Source organism: Oratosquilla oratoria, chromosome 31, assembly GCF_046742065.1.
Source record: "Oratosquilla oratoria isolate Oo_2021 chromosome 31, ASM4674206v1, whole genome shotgun sequence".
Classification (NCBI taxonomy): domain Eukaryota; kingdom Metazoa; phylum Arthropoda; class Malacostraca; order Stomatopoda; family Squillidae; genus Oratosquilla; species Oratosquilla oratoria.
In genome coordinates, this window is record NC_134807.1 from 5,879,973 (window position 1) to 5,904,300 (window position 24,328).

Sequence of the window (24,328 nt, forward strand, 5' to 3'; positions counted from 1 at the left end):
ATTTATAGCTTCTTAGATCGCCAGTGTGTTGTTGTGGAGCTTTCAGCTTCACCTCCCGTTCGTGAATAGAAAGAGTTTTGAACAATCCCATAGGGTTTTGGTACCGTTGATTGCTATTTGCAATGGCGGCCTGGGTGTTTAGTTTTAGCAAGATAGGACTGCATAACGATACCTAAGGATATATGAAAAAGATAGTTGTCTTTTACGAAGTTGCGTTCTAACCTTACCTTACAATGACGTAGTCACCTTTCAGAAGAATAAATTTCACTGAATAACTATACATTATTTAGGCGAAAATTCTTTGCTCGACCTATTATGTCAGTCTGGCTTTATATTATCAGAACAGATAAATTGATAAACAAATATACAAATAAAGTGAACCGTGTTATCAAAAGCGTTAATTATTCTTTTGTCACTTGTGTAAATAAAATGCATATATGACTTCGTAAAGAAGGATTTATATATTTTTTTCTTTTTGCCAAAAAACGTCAGATAATTTTATTTGGTTCTGAGGAAAGACTCCTTTGGGAAGGTGCTGAGACTCTCACGATGAAGTCTGCCTCAAACACTCCCTTGGCTTCAAACTCTACTTTGGCTAAACGCCAGGTAATTTTATTTGGCTAAAGGAACTTCCCCTTTCCGGCGAGGCTCATACTATCTCGTTTACGACTTCCACTACTAAGTCCTTTGTTAAAATGACGCCTTGACGTATTTCATTGCCTAAGTGGCAGATGGGAATTTTGAATTAGAAAATAGACACATCTCGAACTGTGTATCTCTCACGTCTTTAACTACTTCATCATATAGAATCCTTTTCATTATGCCAGTAAATTAGTTGCATTCAGAGAAGGCCCGCAGATATTCTAAAGCGGATTTATTCTTATGTTTGATCTTTATCATCACATCAGAATTTTGGGGCTTAACCGGACAACTCTTCTCTCCTCGATGTATGCAATGTATAATTTATGAATGATAAACACATTGAAATAATTAAGTGGTAACAATTGAATTGACATAATTACAAGATGACCGTCGGTCAGAAATCCGGGAATCTTATACGTAGCCGGACGGACGGCCGAAGGACATTTGCCCGACGGACAATAAGCCGACGGACATTTGGCCGAGCGGACAAAACCGACGAACATTTAACTGAGCGGACGTTTGACTGTGTTGATATTTGACTTAACGGATATTTCACTGCATGAACATATTCATAAGCAATACATTTAATCGAATAAAACCTAATTGTATATTTTTGCCTCTAATTTCATGAAAATTATCTGATTGATGTCGCTGTCCACTAGCAAATTTCTCATATGGTTACAATGGCGAGAAGCGTGAAAGGGATTCGTTCCGGTCCTTACCCCTCCCACGTGTGTGCTTGGTCGTATTGTAAAAAGAGAATCAAGAGTTGCAGTTAGCGACATTCTCAATCTCAAGAACCAGTAGTGTTCTAAGTTCATACGATTTTAAGCATCAGTGGTCGAGCGGAGTAAGGCGGCAGTCATGGGGCCCTCTTGTCGTCTTGAGGAGAGCAGGTTCGAATCCTTACGCGACTGTCATAAAAATCATATGATTGATGTCGCTGTCCACTAGTGAATTTTATATACATATATATATATATATATATATATATATATATATATATATATATATATGTATATATATACATAATATATATGTATATATATATATATATATATACTTATACACATATGCACACATACATACATTCTTACATTCATACATATATAGCCACGGGCATATACACATATAATTTTAGAAATATGCATGTATGTGTATAAATACTTATTTGCATATTTTCAAACACACATTCAAGAATATCTGGGCAGGAGCATGCGCGTATGAATCTATATCTATAAGTGTTGATTGATTTTTTTTTTCGTATTGGAATTCAAAGCCACAGAATGCCGAATTTATTTATTCCGTTTATATTTTTCGACTCATTCCTAGAATTGAAAGCTTTCCGAAGGATAGAGGGTCTTCCGTCTGCATTCATAGAGAAAAGAAATATAGAAAAAGCATTTTATCTAATCGTTCAGTTACTCATGCGCAGTAAAATAGTATGCACGGTTCTATAAATATATATATACATATATATAAATATATTTATATATATACATATATATATATATATATATATACATATATATATATATATACATATATATATATATATATTGTGTGTGTGTATATATCTATAAATGTATATTAATATACTTTTTATGAAGGTATGTGTATGTACGTGTATACGGGATCTTAAAACCTTTATTTATTCTTTTTTTTTTTCTTATAAATTTGACCGTTTAATAGTGAATACACATTGTGAACCAAAACTGAAACCCACAAATTTTTATTGCTATGAAATGTTTACCTGCCAAATATGTCCTTGGTAACTCTGTGTTTCACGCATATCTTTTCTTTTTTCAACTTAACTCTAATTACAACTTAATGTTTTATATTGGAATTGGATAATTTGAAATAATTTGCATGAGTATTTCATAACGTAGTAATGAATTTTAAAGGTAGGAATGACCTGAAAACTTTGGAAGTTTGATTTTGGGTGTCTGTGTTTATGGAGAATCTTGTATGATTGTTCTGATGTAACAGATGGCAGTTAATTATAGGCCCCCTATGACGTAGATGATTGAATGGCTTCTCAATTTAAGTAGGGAACCGAACAGAATTGGACGCGTTCCTAGGTGCGTTTCTAGTGCGTTCCTCGGTGTCATGACTATCTATGAGTCAGTCAGGATACCGAGGAACGCACCTAGGAACGCATATAGGAACGCGCCCATCTCTGGAATTTATTAACGAGAGAGAGAGAGAGAGAGAGAGAGAGAGAGAGAGAGAGAGAGAGAGAGAGAGAGAGAGAGAGAGAGAGAGAGAGAGAGAGAGAGAGAGAGAGAGAGAGAGAGAGAGAGAGAGAGAGAGATATGAAGGGTTAGGAATGCAGTGATGCCAGCAATATCAGAGTGTAGAATAAGGGAACAGCAGTATTTAAAAATGAAAAAATATATACTTTTTGAGTGCAGATTATTAGCGCCATATTATAAATAGATACTGCACGACTAAGTTCGTAGAGATTTCGGTAAGCTCCTGAAGTTATCTGCTGCATAGAATATGCAGTAAGTTCCCCATGAGAGAGAAAGAGAGGGAAAGAGACAGAGAATGAATGACACGAGAGAGAGAGAGTAAGAGAGAGAGAGAGAGAGAGAGAGAGAGAGAGAGAGAGAGAGAGAGAGAAGAGACAGAGAGTGAGTGAGAGAGAGAGAGAGAGAGAGAGAGAGAGAGAGAGAGAGAGAGAGAGAGAGAGAGAGAGAGAGAGAGAGAGAGAGAGAGAGAGTTGGGAGAAATTGGTGGGGAAAGTGAAGTGAGGGAGGGAGGGAGAGAGGGAAGGAATGAGGGAGACCATCTATTCGCGGTTGGGGCATGCAAGTAATTAACTCGTTCCCTTGGTCACTTGATAAATTGCGAGACTTTTAGGCGTTCCCGGTTCCGAATGTAGACAGCATGAGGAATGGATTGCTCAAGTTAATCTCTTCGGCTACGTGACATACTTTGTGGAATTTTATCCCGGTTAAAGACCTCGCTCTGAAATGAATCCCAATATATTGAGGTCCTGTAGCAGAGAGGGCAAACGCAGAGTATGGGATCCAAGGTATTTAACCTTTCGCCCGGTAGGGTTTCTTCAGAAATAACATAGTGGACAAACGTCTGTTCGGTTCTGCCCGTAAGCTCGGGTTATATAAGGAGTTAGATAATTAATTGTCCACTATGTTATTTCTGAAGAAGCCCTGCTGGGAGAAATGTTAGATACATTGGATCCCATACACTGCGTTTACCCTCTCTTCTACAGTGCTGTTGCGGTCATTGCTGTTTTTAGTCACATCGAGACCTCTTTTGACCCAAAATCCAGACTTTCAGGTGTACAAAGTCCGTCTTCGTTCTCTTCTTAGCTGGAATATAAATGAGTGTGTCACCATATGGGCTGGGTTTTTGTAAGGATGTGGATTTACTTGCAAATATGGTCTTCTTAAAAACCTTAATAAGAGTTGCTGTTTTTAGTCATACCGAGACCTCTTTTGACCCAAAATCCAGACTTTCAGGTGTACAAAGTCCGTCTTCGTTCTCCTCTTAGCTGGAATATAAATGAATGTGTCACCATATGGGCTGGGTTTTTGTAAGGATGTGGATTTACTTGCAAATATGGTCTTCTTAAAAACCTTAATAAGAGTTTCTGTGTCACCATTTGTTGGTGCCAGTCTTGTCCCTCGGGATGAAGACGAATGTGGGGTTAACCCCAAAACAGATGCTTGTCACTAGCCAGTTAATTACAGACTCGCGCAGCCAATGAGGCTAGTGACTTACTGAGTGATCACTCTTAATTACCGTTCAGGGCTCCCGTTAATACGACGTTGCAAATTGAATTTTTTCACCTAAACAACACAAAAAAAAAACTTTAATTCAATTAAACCAGTGGTTCCCAAACTGTGGGTAAATTACCCCCTGGGGGGGGGATGTAACACATTTTCGGGGGTAATGGAGGGCTGACAAAAAAATTGAAAATAAAATAAAATAAAACAAAATCAAGAAAACATTACGGTACCCGGCATTAGGATGAAGGTTAACTTAGTACGTATAATTGTAAAACTTAAAAAAAAAGTTTGGGAACCACTAAATTAAACAATGAAGATTGGTTTGAACGAAAAAGTTGCTTTAATGTTATCTAGATTGAAATTTATTAATAAAGTTTCTGTGTTGAAAGTATTGGATTGGAAGATGGAAGCGTTGGATTGATGTATTGAGAGGTTATTTTTGACACATGATTGTACATATAAATTGCTGTACGGTACAGACTCACAGCCATGCCTTCTCTTACGTCTGTATATAACAGACTCTTATATCTACACACATGTCCTTACGTTTCCATACAGACCATTACACCTGTAACCTATTATATTTTCAATTAATTAATCATTTCGTCATTCTATCTTTCTCATCTCCTTCATCTTCTCCTTACATAGTTCGCATTTATCTATAGATAATTTTATATTTATATTCCATGACTATTTTCAAATTCCTATAAGCTATTCTTTACTGCTCAACAAATTTTTTTTGTCCTTGAAAGATTTTTCTTTTCAAAATATTTTTGCTTTTTTCATATCATTTTCATCCACTCATTTCTACTTTATCTACTATAATTCTACCTTCAGTGTTCTTCCTAACCACCAAACATCATCCATAACATATATAACCTAACCACATGGTACACACCGCACCTCATATTTCATATCTCATATCTTCATATCCGATACCCCTTACCTCATACCTCATACCATATACACAATACTCCATGCTCTATACCGCATACGCATACCCACAGCCAATCTCTCCTCATATCCCTTATTCAATATTCGTGCCGCATATCAAGCATCCCGTTCCTCATACGACATACTCCATACCACATACCCAAAATTCTATACCACATCTCATACCCAATATATCATACCTCATACTTAAAATCACATGACTCATATGCTATGCCCTATACATCATATACTATACCCCTTACCCTACACAAACCCTACACCGCATACCCCGTAACCTATACCTCATTTCACATACTCCTCATATCATGCTCCATATCTCATGTTATGGATACTACCTCATATCACACACCTTATATACCATACCCCAGACTTCAGCCAACACCTCATAACTAACACCACATACACTTTTACATATTTCTTACTATATACCGCATAGTCATACCCTTTTCCTCATGCCTTATGGCCAATGACCCATAGGGCATACCTCATAATTCACACCATATAAACCTATGCCTCATACTCAAGACACCAAATCCTATCCCACATACCCATTCCTTTCGCCCCCAGCACCTTTTATTTTATTGTCAATTTCCTCTATTTTGGCCTCATCAATAGCCACGTCTATCTATTTCACTTAATTCTCTGTCTTTTAATTTCCTTTGTAACCCACCCGGTTGCCATTTGTGTTCATGTACCTTACGCCTTCCCTGATTCACATATTTCAACTCTGAATTTCTTTCAAGATTAAATCATGTATCAATTTTCATTGATCTCCCCAGATTCATAAATATGTTCTTTGTCAGTATGCTTGTGTGTTTATGTGTGTGTGTGTGTCAATATGTGATGTGTGCGTGTATGCTTGCGTGTATTTGTACATGTGTGTGGATATGTGTTAGGTATGTTTAATGTGTGTAAGTTTGTGTGTGTGCGCGTACGCGTTAAATGTGTTTGAATGTGCGTGCGTGCGTGTGTGTGTGTGTGTGTGTGTGTGTGTGTGTGTGTGTGTGTGTGTGTGTGTGTGTGTGTGTGTGTGTATGTATGTGTGTATGTGTATGTATGTGTGTGTGTGAGTGCATGTGTGTGTGTACGTGCGTGGTATATAGAAACTCGAATCATTTGATGTCACACCCTGAGATAAATATATCTCAGAAATAAATTTTTCATTCCTCTGCCGAGCATGAATGACATTCCCAAGGTCCTGAACTTATGAGAGAAAAGGAAGATACCCCATCGCATTTTATTTTCCTTTCTTCATTTCTTTACCGGGATTAATGCAAAAAGGGAAAAAATAAAACTGGCGAATTTCTCCCACAGGATTTGCGATTAAGCGGCTTCACTTGAGACCTAATCTGTCTCCACCTGTCAGTCTCGCTATTCAGGCGGATGGATCATTCTCCTTCCTCTCCTCCTTGCTTCTTCTCTTTTTCCTTCTCTTAGCACCTTATTCACCCACGCGCGTGCGCACACACACACACACACACACACACACACACACACACACACACACACACACACACACACACACACACACACACACACACTCACACACACACACACTTACTCGAAGAGACACACACAACACATGTATATGTATATATGTATATTGATGAAACTTGAAAGCTGATTTATTCTATAGCATATATCAAAAAAGGCTCCATAAGAGTTATCAATTAAATTCGTTCGTAAACTTCATCTGTCGAAATACAGACTTCTATTTGGAGTAAAAAAAAAAGTCCCAAGATTCTTGGGAAATATGGTGACTATGTTAATGACAAAAATCCAACCGAGCAAAGTAAAAAAAAAAAAAAAAAAAAAAAAAAAATGAAATACATTAAATGCAAAGCATAACAAAAAGCAAAGAAGAGGTCTCCAGTAGAGGTCACATCTAGAGCTAGGCACTTCGGGGAGTCACTAGGCTGAATAGGTCACAAAAGGAAGCTACTCCGGGGAGGTCATGCCTGAACACTGTTGCTTTCGAACTCTGGGCCATTCTGACCAACGAAGATCTGTGCGTTCTTCCCTTGGGAGGAGACAGTGATGAGTGAGAGGTCTGAGTCCTCCAAATAGGGTAGTGAAGTTAGGATGACTTTCTTGTGCTGAGGACTCCCATGCCCAGAGGTCCTCCGTTTGAGTCGTCTGGACAGGTCTTACGAATACCATGTACTTTTAGAGAGTATTAACCAAGATACTACCACGGAACAAAAAACCAAAGGACAGAAGACCAAGGGACAGAGAGGAGCCGAATAGGGGATCGCTGAGATAAGAAACCATCAAGACAGGATATTACATATTCCAACGTCTTTAGCAGGGTAATCATTTCTGGTATCCCTTAAAAAAAGATACCGAACTCGACTGTATTTAGTCTCCGTAATTTTGAATTGTATCCAGCATCACCCTGAGGGCGACCATGTATAAAATAGAGAAACATTCGGAGGCATTTTGTACTTTCCACTAGACATTGGCTTTGGAATGAAAGAAAAGATACAGAAAGTTTGACCAATGTTTTCTCATATATATATATATATATATATATATATATATATATGTATATATATATATGGATATATATATATATATATATATATATATATATATATATTATAGTCTTTTTTCCTTAATCTGGCTTAGACTAAAGAAAAAAGATGAATACTCATTAAATAATTTTCCTGATGAAATACAAAGATGGAGAGGAAGAGTGGAAAAGGAGATACGGTTAAAAACAAACACTTTTCAGCATTAAGGAGTCTGACTTTCTGAGACCGAAGGATTTATCTAAGATGAATAAGGCATTTTATGGTTCGCCAGAACGAAAGAATTTATCAATTCAATTCGTTTCCTTCTTTCCCTTCCTTATTATTTTCAATCGCCTTCCTCCTTCTCCTCTTCCTCTATATTCTTCTGCTTCTCCTTCTCCTCTTCCTTCTCTTTAACTTTCCCTTACTCCTCTTTCTTTTCTTGTTCTTCTACCTCTTTCTCTTCTATCCCTTTCTCTTTCTCTTCCTTCTCTTCTTCCTGTTCATTCTACTCCATTTCTTCCCTGTCCTTCTCCTCTTCCTCTTTATTCTCCTTCTCCTCCTTCTCCTCTTCCTCCTCTTTAACTTCCCCTTACTCCTCCTTATTCTTCTGTTCTTCTTCCTCTTCCTCTTCCACCCCTTTCTCATTCTCTTCCTTTTCCATCTCCTCTTCCTCCTCCTCTATTTTTTCCCTCTCGTTCTCCTCTGAAACCTCCTCCTTTTCCTCCTTTCTCCTCCTCCTACTCCTTCTCTAGCTCCTTCTCCTTTATCTACGATTAATATGATATATATGTATCCAACTGTCTTGACCTTCATTCTAGTAATCGTGCTAACATTATTTATGTAGAGTAATTAATTCGAATACATTATCATTACGCCTCCTTTGCTGCCACATTATAGCTCATTGTCCCATGACATAATACCCAATTTGCATTAAGGGATTTAAACCCAATCAGTCCAGTGGCCACTGCTCTCTGGAATGAATTTATTGGTCATTTGTCGTAGTATTTTCTGCCGTGTGTCATCGGGTTCAAAGGTTTATTGCTATCAACAAGATCACCTGAGATGAACCAGGTAGCATCACGCTGAAGGGGCTTAAATGTGTAATTAGTGGCTCCTTAACAAACTCATTCATGATACGTCAAGATTAGTACTCTGTTCACAAGATTGGGTCAGTTATATCTCTCTTTTTTAATATTACCGTAAACAGTCAATCATCCAAAGGAATGGTTGGATCTTGGCATTTAGTTGGATACTTTATTGGCTTCGTGTCTGAGAGTGGCTGCTTGGCATCACTTGACACATCTAGCAGAGTTCTTTACTTTGTTTCCAACCCAATTACATTCGAGATCCACTTTCTGGCTCCAGGTAGACGGGGAATCCGAAAGGAATTTGAACCCGGTCTCGGAATTTGATTTACAGGAGTTTGTTGTCTCGAACGGTGACCATTCCCTTTTAGCAAGGAAGTTGTCATGACGTCGATATGTATGGTGAAGGTGTTAACAATCCACTAAATATCACTTCTTTGATTACTATCCGAAAAGTTTTCAGTATATATATAAGTGTATATATATCTATGTACTCAGACTAAGACTTCTGTGTTTCCTACTCCACCTACGTCAACCTGTCAGAATGTCTCAACATATATATATATATATATATATATATATATATATATATATATATATATATATAGATAGATAGATAGATAGATAGATAGATAGATAAATAGATAGATAGATAAAGTTATTTTAAGCAATCATGGTTTTCCCTTAGTTGAATAGAATAAAGTAGAAGCAGAAAGGACACGTATACGAGATGTTAGTGATGTTGAAATTTCCTAGTAACACAAAACGGCAAAATTGCGTCTGTAGGGACGCATTCCGATGTCTTGTATTCAGTTAGACCCCCCAATAGAGGTGAAAGAAGTTAAGTCACAGAAAGTTCGTGTGCGGCTAAACGTTCCCATCTTTCCCAAACGTTTTCGGACAGACGAAGTAAGTAGCAATCACTGGAAGCCGTTCAAGATTGAACACAGATCCAGATGAGGCGTTAAACTCAGGTAACACTGCTTATGTAGTTTTTTTATAGAACTAATCAAATCACCTGAAGGCACCTATAGTAAATACTTAATTCGCATAACGTAGCTAAAGCGTTTAACTGTACATTTAGTGCAGGAGGTAAAGAATGGTGCTAAAGATATCTAATTGTATATAACTCTCGCATGATATACCATCAGGTTTTTCTTTAGAACTAATCAAATCACTTGAAGGCACCTAAAGTAAATACTTAATTTGCATAACGTAGCTAAAGCGTTTAACTGTATATTTAGTACAGGAGATAAAGAATGGTGTGTATATAACTTTCGCATAAAAATCCATCAGGTTAGTTCTATAGAACTAATCAAATCACCTAAAGGCACCTAAAGTAAATACATAATTCGCATAACGTAGCTAAAGCGTTTAATCGTATATTTAGTGCAGGAGGTAAAGAATAGTGCCAAAGATATCTAAATATATATAACTCTCGCATGAAAAGCCATCATTGCATAGAAATTAATCTTATTCTAAATTAAAGATGATGACCAAAACTAGCCTAGCAGCGCTTGATATGGGATTAGTATGTTAAGTGTAATTGGTAGGTTGTATTGAGGGTGTTAACTGATAAGATAAAGAGGGGAAGAGACGAAGTAATCAGGGAGGAGGAGTCTAAGTTTAGGAGAAAAAAGGCTGAGTAGATCACATTCTCGTAGTAAGGAAGATATACACAAAGTTTTCTGTCAAAAGTTAAGGATGTCTTCTGGAATTTACCGGATTTGGAGAAAGTGTGTAACAGAGTTGAGAGTGTGTTATGGGATATGTTACGGCTGTATGGGATAAGGAGAAGTTTGTTGATGGCGGTCAAAAGTTCTTAGGGGAGTAGCATAGCTTGTGCGAGGGTAAGGAATGAAGAGAGTTTGTGGTTTGATGTGGGAGTGAGTCTGCGCTAGGGTTGTTTTATGTCAACATGGTTACTCAATGTGTGTGAGTATATGGACCGTTTGGTGAGTAAAGTAAGTGTGAAGATGCTGGGCAGGGGTTTGGAGCAGGTAAGTAAAAATTAAAGAAAATGGAAGTGAGCCAGTGGTTGTTTGCTGATGATACTGCACTCTTAGCTAAATGTTAAGAAGGACTGATGCACTTTGAGGTGAAGGTTGAGAGGGTAAACAAAAGAGCAAATGATGAGTGTGAATTGAAACTTATCATCAATGTATGACGCACCCCTAAGGAATTTCTCCAAATCTCTGTAATCTCTCGAGTGGATGCGAGCGGTAAGGTATGTGTGTGTGTGTGTGTGTGTGTGTGTGTGTGTGTGTGTGTGTGTGTGTGTGTGTGTGTGTGTGTGTGTGTGTGTGTGTGTGTGTGTGTGTGTTTGTGTTTGTGTGTAGGGAAGGGGGATCGCCATGTTATGAAAGAATTGGAGTGAAAATCTTTGGTTGCTTCGGAGGAGCTATATCTTATTCCACTCCCTAATGGGGGAGTTTGAGAGTTGAGAAAAAACTACTTCGATTACAATATTTGATTTTCAAAATCTTCAAATATCAATACATGTTTCCTTCATATAGCAAAGCTGAATGATGAACTAAGAGATTCTAAATCTATACGGATGTTAGAGATCATTATGAAATGTTCTAAGAGAAGTCTAGGTTTCTGTAAACGAAATTATGTACTAGTTATTCAAATGGAAGTTGGAGGTAGGATGTCGGAGGAAAATTAGCCCAATGTGATAACCCTTTTAGGCCCAAATATTGGGCGGGGACCAGGGATTACCCTGAAACTATAGGTAGTAATGACGTGGAATGATTGTAGAATGCCCTGATACGACCTTGAATCTATCTTACTTGGACTGATTTGTGTGTGATAACCCTTTTAGGCCCAAATATTGGGCGGGGACCAGGGATTACCCTGAAACTATAGGTAGTAATGACGTGGAATGATTGTAGAATGCCCTGATACGACCTTGAATCCATCTTACTTGGACTGATTTCATTAGATTATATCTCTTGACAATACTTTATCACCAGGGCATAAGAACTTGTTGGAAGAAAGAAATAAGAATATTGTTCATCTAGAAGAAACACCATCATATGTCAACTCAAAAACAATTGAGATCATACAGAATTTGTTGATATCGGTGGCACGGGTGTGTCGTGAACATAGAACATTATTTTCGTCTGTTGATAGAAGAATAAATCAAAACCTATTTTCCATTAGATGTGTGAAACAATATGTTTATCCTATTAAGAAGAATGTGATACAGGGTTTAAATTTTTACATGTAGATTATGCGGACTGCATATTTATGAAGAAAAAATATAGTTGTATCTGAAGTTCTCATATGTCTTTTTAACAATTCCTCTCAACTTGTCCTTCTAACCTTTCTTCACCTCCATTTTATTTTATCATTTTATTTATATATTCATTTTTTTTATGAGGATTAGATATCCTGATTAATCGTGTGTCATCTTTGTTTTTTTATTTTGATCAACAGTTTTATGTCAAGAATTTATTGTCTTTTTCTTTGCAAGACCGTGCACTTTACTGCAAGTTATGATAAAGTGTAAATTACGTAAAAAGCTAAAGTAAAAAATTATAATGAATATCTTAGTGTTTTTCAGGCGTATTCAGTCGACTATATAAACTAGATTATATATGAAATGTATGTATATCCGGTAACAGCTGACACGATGTATCCTGTATCGTCACGATGAAAAGAAGAATGATATTGTTTTTCATTCTGGAGGGGAGTGGGGGAGTGGGGGAGTGAGAGTGGCCTCCTTTTTATAAAACGACAATTCGTCCCATTTCGAGCTCAAATAGCAACAGACCACTTTAGGTCATAAAAAATTCAGGTCAAACTCAAAACTGATAACGCTCTGTCGACCTTCCTCAAAACACAGAGTTCTTCTTACGTCTGTCACCATAAATTGTTAGACATTGAATGGTTCCACTGTTTCGGAAACTATGTGTCTTTTCTATTTTCATTTCGGACTTGAATATGCTTTACTTTATTAACCTTTGATATTATACTATTCTAGCTGGGTTGTGTTAGTAGAGGAAAGACACACACACACACACACACACACACACACACACACACACACACACACACACACACACACACACACACACAACACACACACACACACACACACACACATACACACACACACACACACACACACACACACACACACACACACACACACACACACACACACACACACACACACACACACACACACACACACACACACACACACACACACACACACACACACACACACACAGTCTGTGTTTATGTGTATATATATATATATATATATATATATATATATATATATATATGTGTGTGTGTGTGTGTGTGTGTGTGTGTGTGTGTGTGTGTGTGTGTGTGTGTGTGTGTGTGTGTGTGTGTGTGTGTGTGTGTGTGTGTGTGTGTGTGTGTGTGTGTGTGTGTGTGTGTGTGTGTGTGTGTGTGTGTGTGTGTGTGTGTGTGTGTGTGTGTGTGTGTGTGTGTGTATGCGCTCACATGTGTATGTTTATCTGTGTCTATCATAGTTTTGTGATAAATTTATCATCATTTCGTGATTTTCGAAAAAAAGTTTTGAAACTGCGAAACACGTCAGACACTACACAACAGCAAATATTGCATTTTTGAATCTTGGGTAAACTGCGTGAAACCGACCTAGAACTATCTTATGCCGTTCTAATTCTAGTACTAATTACATAGACCTACAAGACAATGGCAGAGCAACTTCCTAGATTAGTGTGCAGTAATACCTTCGTACAAGATCCTCCAGTCGTTACCGGGCAAGCTGGACTGAGTTTCTCGCCGTTCCTTCATAAGTCCACAGCATCAGTACCTCCTTATTCGAGCTTAACCTCGAAGGCCACACATTACTGACGTCAATCACGCTTTCGCCATCCACGTCCTTCAAGCAGAAGTGCCTGTCAAGAGCCTAGCCTGACTCATTCGTCAAAATCATGATCACCAGTCTCTGTACAGACGTCTGTCATGTTTAGATTCATGTGACCTACAATAGATGAATACCTATGGTATAAGAATACATCAAGGAAAAATGTTAATATGTGTTTATAGCTTAAGTTTTTATGAGAGAGACGATAGAGTTTTGTGTATTTCGTCGATGCAGATACACACACACACACACACACACACACACACACACACACACACACACACACACACACACACACACACACACACACACACAAACACACACACACAGAGAGAGAGAGAGAGAAAAGGAGAGGGAGAGAGAGAGAAACAGACATACATTGACAACCAAGGATATACAAACACACACACACACAGAGTGAGAGAAAGAAAGAAAGAGAGAGAGAGAGAGAGAGAGAGAGAGAGAGAGAGAGAGAGAGAGAGAGAGAGAGAGAGAGAGAGAGAGAGAGAGAGAGAGAGAGAGAGAGAGAGAGAGAGAGAGAGAGAGAGAGAGAGAGATACAAAGACAAACAAGGATATACAAGGATATACAAACAGACACACACGAAACAGTGATTTTACAATAAGTTGTATCAACACGGACTGAAGCTAGTTCTACATCATATTCCAATTTCATAGCTTGGGTTGCCTTGGAATGAACCAGACAGAGGCTATGAAACTATAGGAATAAAAAATGGGATAACATATGGGAATCAACATCTCCGCTGTGATGAGAGAGCATATTTCTAAACTGAGTCCAATGAACATATGATCTTGACTGTATTATATGGTTTAGACTAGATTGTTTTTATTTTGATCAGTTCTGAAATATTTTGTTGCTTGCATGGATCACGATATTGTTTGTTACATGTTCATTTTTTATATAAAACATTTTTTTTTTGTCTGTCTTTATTTCAAGGTACGCGTCGAGGAAGGTGGAAAGATGTAGACAGGTATAGTTTAATTTGTGTTATTTTCTTAACAATACCTTCTCTTTAATGTCAGCCTCTAGACATTTTGCCAACATTATCGTATGTCCTTTATTTTCTATTCATCTTTCTCTACTTCCATTCTCTCCCCCCTCTTTCTCTCTCTCCCTCTCTCTCTCTCTCTCTCTCTCTCTCTCTCTCTCTCTCTCTCTCTCTCTCTCTCTCTCTCTCTCTCTAGTTTTTTCTCTCACTCTATCACTCCCTTTCTCTGAATTTGTTTCATCTTCTCTATTTCATTTTCCTTCTTCTTTTTCTTTCTCATTCTTCATACATACATACATACATACATACATACATACATACATACATACATACATACATACATACATACATACATACATACATACATACATACATACATACATACATACATACATACATACATACATACATACATACATACATACATACATACATACATACATACATACATACATACATACATACATACATACATATATAAAAACATACACACATACATTCATGCACATGTATATACATATAGATATAGCGCGTCTATTAGTCAAAATTAAAAGAAATTCTGCCCATTTTCATCCTGGCTATAGACTGAAAACTTTTCACTATGTCCAAAGTAGTTCCGGTGCCAGCATGATGATATCCTGTTGGCACCAGCCGATGAGTATCATTCCATTTGATTGGCTTACAGTCTTTATGGGTCACAATTCTATTTGCCACTTTATCGCCGCTGCCTCAGCCACTGCTATCACTACTGGCACCGCTCTCGCTTCCCGGAATCGTCTCTCTCTGTCGTCAACGCCAATATTATCAACACCGTCGCCACAATACCATCATCACCATAATATCCTTCACTAACAACAACACCACCACCATCACTATCACCATCACCATCACCATCACCATCACCATCACCATCACCATCACCATCACCATCACCATCACCATCACCATCACCATCACCATCACCATCACCATCACCATCACCATCACCATCACCATCACCATCACCATCACCATCACCATCACCATCACCATCACCATCACCATCACCATCACCACCACCACCACCACCACCAACTTAATGATCATGCAGTCATGAGTTTGTCATTACATTTCCTTCTCCAACACTTCCACTGTCTCGAACACATTTCCCGGCACGTTCTTCTTTGTCGCTATTGTTAATTTGATCAATTTTACGTTCGTCTTTATAATGTTACTCATTTCTCTTTCCAACCATTTTCATCACCTATTCCACCACTGCAACCTTCATCTTCACGTTCACTATCAACCTCAACGTTCATCACTGTAACCTTGACTTTACTACCTCATATTATCCTTCAATCTCTATCCCGTCTTCTCCTGCAACCTCCTTCTGTTCCACCAACGCAACCTACATCTTTTCCATTTTGGAAAGAAATCACAAGCAACACGTGATTCACAAAATGTGCAAGTAACCACTAGGAAAATGAGAAATTGGTAGCCGAACGTTTTCGTCTATCTAAGACATTTCCAAAGGCTCCTTTGAAAATGTCTTAAATAGACGAAAACGTTCGGTTAGCAACTTCTCATTTTCCTAGTGGTTACCTACATATCTTTTCCACTTTATTCCTTCCTCTAAACTCCACCACTTCCACATTTACTCCTTTATCTTCTTCCACTGAACCTTCCACCTCCATCTCATTGTCATCTCCGAACCCCACCACAACCAGCACCTCCATTAAAAACCTACACCCCTGCCTCCTCGAGTCCCTCTGCCGCCTGCGTCGTCCCTTCCGAGAGAAAACAAGCGGACGCAGGGTTGAAGCACTGTGTTGAAAGTGAGAAACGATTCATTGGTATTCCGTTTGTTAGAGTGTATTGTTTGTCGTATGGAAAGCAGAGCCCGGTGGCATTAGTGCCGGGGTTCTGCGTTGGTTCAATGACAATTTCACAAAGAGTTGGCACCGGACCATCAGATATCACCTCGAGCGAGCAATTGGCGGCTCAAAGTTGGCCATGGTTTAAGTTCTTGAACACTGTGATGCTCCTAATTGGGGAACGGGGTGTTCAGCTGAATAAAATCGTTCCGCAGTCGTATAAAGAAAAGAGAAAGAGAAATATAGCGACGTCTCCAAGTTGTCAGGATGAGCCATTATTAGCCAAGCATCAGTGTGAGACTGGATGGAGAGTCTCCTCAGTTGAATAAAACCGACTGGGAAATAGAGCGGGGTTAGAAATAATATATTCGAATCATCATAGTAATATGTTTATGAAAAAATTATAAATTTAATTCAGGGAAGCGTAGAAGTCAGTGATGAGGGAGTTAAAATTGTTTTGATCAGCCTAATTGACCTTGTGACACCTTTTTAGTAAAAATCGACCAGATTAATCAACGACCACTGTTTCTGATCTCATCGTTCGTAATAGCGCTGTGTTCAAAATGATCCACTGACCACACACACATACACACACACACACACACACACACACACACACACACACACACACACACATATTATATATATGTATATATATATATATATACATACATATATACATATATATATATATATATATATATATATATATATATATATATATATACCTCTTTCTCTGTATATGTGTATGTGAGTAAGTGACCTTGTCGCGAAGGATATTTGGCTAACGTTAACGATGCCGAAAGCTATATTGACGACTATGTGAGAGAGATGGAGAGATGTTTGCCATTGTCAGTTTGTGTATTTCTGTATATATATATATATACACATATGTGTATATCTGTGTGTGCATGTGTGTGTGTGTGTGTGTGTGTTTGTGCGTGCGTGTGTGTGTACGTTGTGGGTATGTGTGTGTTTGTGGGCATGTTTATGCGTGTGTGCGTATTTGCGTTTGTGCCAAAGACACGTTGTAATCCCATCTTCCTCCTACAATGAAAAAATAACCCCATTCTCTCCCAACTTCCACTTGTCCTTCCTTCCTCTTCCCTTCCCTCTTCCCTCCCTACATCCCTCCCTCATTACTTCCCTCCCTCCCTGCCTTCCACGCATCAGGCAGACCGGAATCGAAACACAAGGAGGAAACATCCAGCCGGAATGGAACACCGGGACGGAACATTGCTCCAGAATGGGTAAACTGTGTCGACGCAGCAGCTTGCTCGAGACCGTCGCGCCCGGGCGTTCGTGAATGCAGAATTGCTACCTGCAACATATACACAACCAAGACCTTGGCCGGTCATTGGGCGGAAATGAATCTTCGGGAGGGACCGGGCGAAGGGACAGGAGGGAGATTTTTTTGAGATATGATGTGAGATAGAGAGAAGTGAGATAGGTAGTAGGAGAGAGAAGAGATCGGGAGGGTGAAAAGGAACAGGTAGTTCTCATCAAAGGAGATGAACGACAAAGAGGAAGTGAATGAAGAAGCGGTGGAATTGGGGGCTTACATGATAATACATAGGAAAGTAGTGGTGAGGTGAGGGTGATGGATATCTGAAAGGAAAGAGAATTTTTATTCAGAAAGAAAGGGGAAGGTATGGTGATGTTCGTGGGAGGAGAGGAAAGAGTGTGTGTGTAAAGAAGTAAAAAGTGTAACAAGAAAGAGATGGTGTAGAGAAGGAACAAGTAATGATGATGGGAATCAAATAGGGAAGCTGAGACGTTGATATATTTGTAGATGATGGATATGTAAGAGTTGTTAGAGATAAAGTTGGGAAGAAGATCCGTGATGGATAGGAAATTATGGCGGAGAAAGAAGTTGAGATGTGGAGGCTGAGGAAGGACGAAGTTAAAGAATAGATTGAGAGAAAACGGAACGAGTTAAGAGAAACTCTCTAGTTGGTCCAGAAGACGTCTACAGTAAGAGAAGGGTAATTCAGAGCAAGTAATAGACGAACATTCGTAATTAAAGGAATAAAACGACACTCTAGTCGACGTAGTAGTACGACGAAGAAGGGTCGTATATTGTTAAGTAGAGGACTAGAAGCAACGAACGGGGAAATCGGTATAATAGGTCTCCGGGCTCGATGTACCTGAAGAACCCGACAGATGGCGTAAGACGAGCCCCGATCTTGCTGAAGGAAAGTCATTGATCTTGAAGTAACGTAGCCTTGAATATTAAGTACTGTCTAGGAAAGTCCTTTGCTCCAGAAAGTACTTTACAGTCAATACATTTGGAGACATCTTGAGTTGACGTAGGAGGAGAGAGGTGTACGAAGAGGAGGAAGAGGAGTTATGCGTATTTTAGTCTGTATATTACAAGAATCCTGTAGTCACATAAAACTAAAGAAGACTGTATTAGTTGTAGTAATAAAGTGGTGCATTCAAACTGGTATTACAGGAATCCTGTAGTCTTATAAAGCTAAAGAAGACTGTATTAATTATAGTAATAAAACGGTGCATTCAGACTGGTATAACAGGAATCCTGTAGTCACATAAAACTAAAGAAGACTGTATTAGCTGTAATAATAAAATGATACATTCAGACTGGTATTACAGGAATTCTGTAGTCTTATAAAACAAAAGAAGACTGTGTTAGTTGTAGTAATAAAGTGGTACATTCAGACTGGTATTACAGGAACCCTGTAGTCACATAAAACTATAGAAGACTGTATTAGTTGAAGTAATGAACTGGCGCATTGAGACTGGTATTACAGGAATCCTATTGTCACATAAAACTAAAGAAGACAGTATTACTTGTAGTAATAAAGTGGTGTATTCAGACTGGTATTACAGGGATCCTGTAGTCTTATAATACTAAAGAAGACTGTATTAGTTGTAATAATAAAATGGTGCATCCAGGCTGGTATTACAGGAATCCTGTACTCTTATAAAACTAAAGAAGACTGTATTAGTTGTGATAAAATGGTGCATTCAGTCTGGTATTACAGGAATCCTGTAGTTACATAAAACTAAAGAAGACTGTATTAGTTGTGGTAAAATGATACATTCAGACTGGTATTACAGGGATCCTGTAGTCTTATAATACTAAAGAAGACTGTATTAGTTGTAATAATAAAATGGTGCATCCAGGCTGGTATTACAGGAATCCTGTAGTCAGACAAGACTAAAGAAGTCTGTATTAATTATAGTAATAAAGTGGTGCATTCAAACTGGTATTACAGGAATCCTGTAGTCTTATAATACTAAAGAAGACTGTATTAGTTGTAATAATAGAATGGTGCATCCAGGCTGGTATTCGAACAAAAAAGGTCTTTCAGCTTCTCTTGAAGGACTCTTTTGTGCCAAAAGAATCCTAAAGATCGGTAAAGAAAGACTCCTGCAGGAGAGGATCTACTTCCGGCCCGTCATCTCGCATGTAGATTGGGGCCGGGTCCTTCCTTACCCTGGGAATGTCATCAGGGTCGAATATTTTTCACTGGAGCCGGGGGTTCTTGTGCCTGGAGGGTAAACGTGGGAGGAAGAGAGGTCTTGAGATATGATACTAAAGAAAGGAGAGTATAGTGACGGGGGATGGTGAGGTAGAAGTCGAGGGGTAAAAAAAGAAATTCTTTCGTCGTGTCGATAGCAAAAGGGTTTTTTAGACGTCCATAGTACATACAGTTTGTAACATAAACCTATTGTATAAATCATCATCTGATGAATATAGGTGTCTTAGTAAATATCTAGCCTTATTTTGGAGTTATAGTTGCTAGTCCTTTGTTTAAAATTACGGGAAATTGTCGAGAAATATAGTGGAGGAGAAAGAACAATTTTTCATTCACTTTTATCTATTTAGTTCTTTATTCATATATCTATTTGCCCATTTATTAGTTTATTCATTTACTTATATATTTCATATTCATTGTTTATCTAGTTGTATGTTTATTTGGCCAGCAAAATTTTAAATATTTAAACCACCCTTTGTGAACATTTCGCCCACGGACCTTTGGGCTAGCATTCTCAACCTTTCCCAGTGTTCAATCCCCCCCCCCTTTTTTCTCCTCCTCCTCTTCCTTTTCCCTTCTTTTCTCTCCCCGTTCCATCCTTTCCCCTTATTTAATCTCAAGCATATGTATCTCAACTTGTACTTGAAAAAGCTGTAATAAGCGGAACGCCGTACAAATAAAGGCTCCGTCAATGTTTAATTGTCTGTATTCATTCGTACATTTATTCATATACTCATTTATTAACTCATTTATCTATAAGTGCATGTATCTATTTATCATTGCTTTTTGATTATCAGTTTTTTAGCAGACGTATTTCTGGACTAAGAAATTTCCACGAATCTCTCACTTCACGTGTTTGTAACAATTTATAGAACCGAGCTTGAGAGAGAGAGGGCAGTAGGGAGCGTGACAAATCAAGGATGAAGTGAAAGATGAAGACTGAAGCCGTAGACTGAAACTCCAGATCCTGACGACGAGAATTGCGGTCAAAAAGGAGAGGGTGGAGAAAAGTGGAGGTGGAGGTGGATAGAAGGACGTGGGAGTGGGAGTGAATCGGTGATGGTGGATCGAAGGTGGATGAGGAGGAAGTGGAGTAGGGGGAAGAGTTGAGGTAGGAGGAGTTGGGAAATGGAGGGAGAGTTAAAAGGAAAATGAGGAGTAGGTATTAAAGGAGGAGTTAAAGTCTTAGAGAACGAAGTAGAATTCTGATCAGTTTACAATATGAAGTGATAATATAGGGGATATATAGAAGAAAGACGAACAGTATGGGGTAGAAAGAAGGACAAGAAAAAAGAGGAAATGAGGAAAATTTTCATGAGTTTAGAAAGAATTTTGTATGTGTATATGTGCGTGCTTGTGCGTCCGTACGTGTGTGTGTGATTCACCATGGTCTTGGATCACGTACTGGACTCGTGATCGACAGCTATTTCCCTCCCGGAAGAGAGCTCAGAGCTCATGTGTGACCGATCTATGGGTAATGGTGTGACCTTACACGCACACACACACCCAACTCCCCAGACAGTCAGACAGACAGGCAGTCAGACAGACAGACAGACAGACAGACAGACAGACAGACACGCATACAGAAACACACACACATACACACACACACACACACACACACACACACACACACACACACACACACACACACACACACACACACACACACACACACATGACAGAGATGACAGACATGACAGAGAAGACAGTGAGTCCATGAGAGAGGAAGAGAAGTGAGATTATGAAGATAAGTAGGGAGGTAGTGAAGTAGGAAGTGAGAGAGAGAGAGAGAGAGAGAGAGAGAGAGAGAGAGAGAGAGAGAGAGAGAGAGAGAGAGAGAGAGAGAGAGAGAGAGAGAGGGAGAGAGAGAGAGTGAGAAAGTGAGTGAAAATGTTGCAATTGGAGCCTCCCGAAGGTTGTCGTGCCGAAAGGGAAGAGATCCACAATTAAGGATAATGATGATGGGAAAGGAAAGATGATTGCTTTGGATGGGTGCAAAGGTGAACTCAAGAAGAAAGAGATCGGGTGAAGAGTTGAATAGAGGCCACGAGGGAGGAAGAAGAGGAGGAGGAGGAGGAGGAGGAGGGTGGAGGAAGGAGGAGTGCAGGAATTGGAGGGAAGGAGGAGGTGGGTAGAAGAAGGAGGAGTAAAGGAAGAGGAGGAAAGGAGGAGCTGGGTAGAAGAAGTAGGAATGTAGGAAGAGGAGGGAAGGAGGAGGAGGGTAGAAGGAGGAAGAGGAGGAAAGAAGGAGAAGGGTAGACGAAGGAGGAAGAGGAGGAAAGGAGGAGGAGGATATAAGAACGAGGAGTGTAGGAAGGGGAAGAAAGGAGGAAGTGGTAGAAGAAGGAGGAGTGTAGGAAGGGGAGGAAAGGAGGAGGAAGGGAGAAGGAAGAAGAGAGAAGAAGAAAAGAAAGAAGAGGAAGAGGAGGAGGGGAAGTGATAAAAAAAGATGAGGAAAAGGAAGAGAAAAAATTGATGAGGGGAATTTCTGATGGTAATGGAGATGTTGGTAGTGATGGTGGTGATGGTGATGGTGATGGTGATGGTGATGGTGATGGTGATGGTGATGGTGATGGTGGTGTTGGTAGTGGTGGTGGTTGTGGTAGTGGTGATGGTGGTGGTGGTTGTGGTGATAGTAGTTATGATAAAGTTTATGGTGAAGTAGGTGGTAGAAAAAATAGATAGTAGATTAGGAATAGAAGGGTCTAAAGACGAAGAAACTTAGAAAAATAGAAAAATAGAGAAGTGAATAGAAGAAGAAGGTAGCAATATAAGATGGCAGTCTATGAATCTTAAGAAGATGATAACGAAGAATAGCGTAAATAAAGAAAAATATGAAAATATGAGAATTACGATGATATGTAACGAGACAAGTAAGAGGAGAGAAAAATGTTTGAAATAGATAAAGAAATAAGTTAGAGAGATGATGGTGGCAGTAGTGTTCTTTGCGGTAGAAGTGGTAGCTATAATGTTGGTATGGGTGTGGTAGAAGAGATGGTAGTGGTAGATATGGTTGTATTGTAGGAGGAATAAGATGACAAGGAGGAGGAGGATACAGGGGAGGAGAAGAAGGAAGGAGGAGGAGGAGGAGGAGGAGGAAGAGGAGGAGGAGGAGGATGCAGGAAAGGAGGAGAAAAAGGAGGAGGAGGAGGAGAGCAGGAGGAAGAAGAGGAGGAGGAGGAGAAGTAGGAGGAGGAGGTGGAAGAGGAGTAGGAGGAGATGGAGGAGGAGTGGGAGGAGGATGCAGGGTAGGAGAAGGATGTGGAAGAAGAGGAGGAGGAGGTGGTGGAAGAGGAAGAGGAGGAGTAGGAGGAGGAGGAGGAGAGGAGGAGGAGGAGGAGTTGGTGGTTTTGGCTGTAGGGAGAAGAAGAAAGGAAGTTGACGTTGATGGTCGAGGAGAAGGAGGAGGAGGAGGAGAAGTAGGAGGAGGAGGAGGAGGAAGAAGAAGAGGAGGAGGAGGGAGGAGGAGGAGGAGGAGAAGGAGGAGGAGGAGGAGGGTGCACGTGGGGAGGATGTGGTGGTTTTGGCTGTAGGGAGAAGAAGAAAGGGAAGTTGCCGTTGATGGTCGACGAGGCCCAAGTAAAAACTTGCTCTGGACGATATAAGCCGTAGAGTTTTGTCGTTATATTGCCGAGGGGAGAGAGGGGGAAATCGGGCTTCTATATGGCATATCCCAGTGACTTGGCACGACGGAACACAATGGAAGAATGAATAAGGAGACCTTTTGGTCTATGATGAAGTCGATTTGCAGAATCTTAGAGGATCAGGATAGTAGAATGCGATGCTTGTTAGTGACAGGAGCTTTGCATATCCCAGTGACTTGGCACGACGGAACACGATGGAAGAAGGAAGAAGAAGACCTTTTGGTCTATGACGAACTCGGTTTGCAGATTTTTAGAGGATAGTAGAATGCGATATTTGTTAGTGACAGGAACTTTGCATATCGATATGAAATTTTGAGACGATGTTATTGATTTTGACAGAAGAGGAATTAAAATTGGCTGTAGGGTTATGGAACTTAAGCAGTGACAAAGATAAAATCGTGATTCTGGTAGAAGAGTTGGAAGTGGATCTCGATCCTTTTGGTGACAATTATCCGTTGTATAAGTCTTGTTCCTGAGAGAGTCTAAGTAAA